Source organism: Carlito syrichta, unplaced genomic scaffold, assembly GCF_000164805.1.
Source record: "Carlito syrichta isolate Samal-C Ts95f unplaced genomic scaffold, Tarsius_syrichta-2.0.1 Scaffold107984, whole genome shotgun sequence".
In the NCBI taxonomy this organism is placed as follows: domain Eukaryota; kingdom Metazoa; phylum Chordata; class Mammalia; order Primates; family Tarsiidae; genus Carlito; species Carlito syrichta.
In genome coordinates, this window is record NW_007052080.1 from 100356 (window position 1) to 103523 (window position 3168).

Sequence of the window (3168 nt, forward strand, 5' to 3'; positions counted from 1 at the left end):
CCGAGCCCGGCTCTTTCTTTTTTTTTTTTTTTTGAGTTGGAGTCTCACTCGGTCGCCCAGGCTGGAGTGCAGTGCACTCTCACAGCCACCGCAGCCTCGAGCTGCTGGGCTCAGGTGATCCTTCTGCCTCAGCCTTCCAAGTAGCCGGAACTATAGGCGCGCTTTACCACACCCGACTAATTTTTCGATTTATTATAGAGATGAGGTCTCACCAAGTTGCCCAGACTGGTCTTGAACCCATGGGCTCAGACAATCCTCTCGCCTTGGCCTCCCAAAGTCCAAATCTTCTTTTTAAGAAGGGTACCTACAAAGTTGTGGGAGATCAGGTAGCACAGGGTTTTATATAGAATGGTACTGATACTGTGACAGGTAGATGCTACATTAAATTGCCTTGTCAGCTGAAGAAAAATATCCAGCATGCCATAATGTACCTTTGCTAAGACACTGCAATACAGTGTGATGGCAGTGACATGGACTACCACTTGAGTGAACAAAAAACGCCATTAGTGTAAAAGGAGAAACAAGTTTAGTGTTGAAGATTACTCTTCAAAAGACAAGATCAGGGTCACCCTCTTTCGGGTATCCTCCTGCTGCTGGGAGCTTTCCTATCTTCTAATAAATTCCTATTAAAACAAAAAAGACAAGATCAAATAGAAACTGTAATATTACTTTTTACACTCTTTCAAGAGCAAACATACAAATGCTGTTGTTAAAATAACAAAGCCTTCAAGTTAGCCAGCATACCAGACTGTTATGGATTCACCGGCAGAGATGAGAAACAACTCTTTCCAAAATCCTCAAGCTCTACCACCAAATCATTCCACAACAGAATTCCTGGCAGTGATCACTCACCATCTTAAGATTCCTTGAGGACGGAACCATGCCTATCTCCCTGAGTCAATAGCCAGCAATACCTGATACATGGTTCACAAAATACTTCATGAATGAATGAAAAGGTGCTCGTCGTTACTCTCCTCTAAACTCAAACATTATATAAAGCTACAGTACTAATTACCCACTTAAAGATATTAGGCTGTGTAGCACAGTAAAAAAAAAGAAAAAAGGACAAATTAGAATACAACAGGGTTGTGAACACTAACCTTTAGCGTGGACAGTATCTTCAGAAGTACCCATAACTCACATTCCAGTTCTTAGATTTAAATCTGAACAAACCCTCCCAAGTTTGAAGAGAAACACACTAACAGGAGACTTTATTAATCCATGGATGAGAAATCATGTGCCTAATCAGCTGCTTAAGTCACAAGGAAAAGACAAGAGCCTGTTCTTAAGGAATCCAAAGACGCAGTATTTTCAATAAGGAAGAACCAAAGGTCTCGACACCCATCAACTAACATTGCAAGAAAGTTCACAAAACAGGTTTGCCAGGCCTAACTCAAGTGACAAAAGATTTTGATAGCAAAACGTTTCAAACCTCAATTAAGTCCCTTGCCAGAATTCACGAGTTCCTAATTCTGTAACACTACACTACAACATGTGTAGTAAGTCACAACTGTAGACAGAATATCTTTATGACTTTAAGGCAGAACTAATGCTACCAGAGTCCAGTAGCTCTCAAATGACATCACTAGAAAAAAAGGAGTTGGAGGGAAGCAGTCAGGTACCAGGTGTCAAAAGAAAAACCACAAGCTTTAGGGGCATCTGAAAGCAGTACAATCCAAAAATTGAGTACAGTCTGACTGCCTGGGCTTGAATCTACACTTCACAACTTGTTAGCTGTGTAATCTTGGACAAATGACTTAACCTCTCTGACTTTCAACTTCCCTGACTATAGATGGGCACAACAGTGGTACTTCAGAGGGTTGTTCAGAGAATTAAACATAATCTCGCTACGTTGGCCAGCGTACAATGAACGCCCAAATGTTTGCTGTTAGTATTCTCGATGTTCTTATTTTAATGAGCCTTCGGGTAACAAGCCTGAAGAGTGTAGCGAGAGGCCCACAACACGGCCGGAATTCAAACTGTCAACCACCACCTTTCCTCCCCTAAGTCTGAAAACTCCTTTCAGGATGGACCGCCACAGGCCTGGGACAAAAAGCTCCCTGTCCCCCAGCGCCAGAGGGGTCTCGTAGGTATCCCGGTGCGTGAGGCAGCCCGACCACGAGACCTGACTCACTGCCTTGACTCAGTTGCCGTCAGAGGACCTCTCCCACCAACAGATCGGGCTGTTCGACTGAGGAGGCAGATGGAAACCCGGGCCTGCCCCCCAGCCCGGTCGGCGGCGCCGGGACCGGTCTCCCCCGAACACCGCCGCGGGCGGGGTGGGCTCCGACACCCTCCGGCTCGCCGCCCTAGGGCACTCCACCAGCCAGCGCGTAGCGTCGCCTCGCGTCGCGCCGCGCCGCGACGGAGGGCCGCTTAAGTCAGAAGAACCTTGCAGGTCTCCGGCACTGACGCCACCAGTAAACAAGGCGTGCGCGGCCGGTGGCCCGGGGTAGACAGCCCGGCCAGAGGTCACACCCGGCGACCTCTGACCTCGCCCCGGGCGGGCGCAGTGCGGGCCGACTCCTGGGACCTCAGCGACGCCAAGTTTCTCGCGAGGCCTGGGCTGGGCCCGAAGCCTGCCCGGGGCAGGGAGGACGCGAGGCCCTGGCGGCCAGGAGACTGCGGAGGGGGATGGGGCCAGGCCGCCGGCCGGGTTGGGCCCACCGCTTACCGCGGCCGCTGCGCTGGGGGCTCCGGGCCGGGCGCTTCGCAAGGGCTCCCGCCGAGGAGGGGTTGCAACGGAGGCAGAGGCAGAGAAGTCCAGGTTCAGGTTCCAGAAGACTCCTCCGCGTTCTCCAAGCCTCCAACGCCGCCGCCGCCGCCGCCGCCGCCTTGGGCTTTATGGCCAAGACTCCAGCCCCGCTCCCACTTCCGCCACCGCCGCCGCCCCGAGCGGAAGTACCTGTCACGAGACGCTCGACGCCAGGGGTGCGGGGGAGGAGCCCCGCCTCAACCTTGCGTCACGTTCCGGCCGCCTCAGACTTGAGCCTGCGTCACGTGGTACAAACATGTCTGCCCTTCGGTGGTCGTCCCCATTTTTGAGGCTCGCTCAAGGAGCAGGGCGGCGCCATGTTGAACCCACGTACCAATTCCTTAGCAATTCCCTTTACCCCAGAATAAAGAATGCCTGAGGGGAGAGGGCGAGGGCTAAACTGGCCATACCAG

The 3168-nt window shown here is 51.6% G+C and overlaps 1 protein-coding gene across 3 annotated transcripts in view; it reads right to left on the reverse strand.

Moving 5' to 3' along the window:
• The window catches only part of RAB7A (RAB7A, member RAS oncogene family), an 85200-nt gene extending 82283 nt beyond the window's left edge, over positions 1–2917 (reverse strand). For 2 of the 3 annotated variants that reach the window (XM_021717334.1, XM_008068224.1), the window contains exon 1: positions 2675–2917. The gene's annotated coding sequence lies outside the window, so the exon portion shown is untranslated. The remainder of the gene's footprint in view (positions 1–2674) is intronic. The other variant, XM_021717329.1, reaches the window with a different exon arrangement.
• Between the last annotated feature and the right edge of the window lie 251 nt (positions 2918–3168).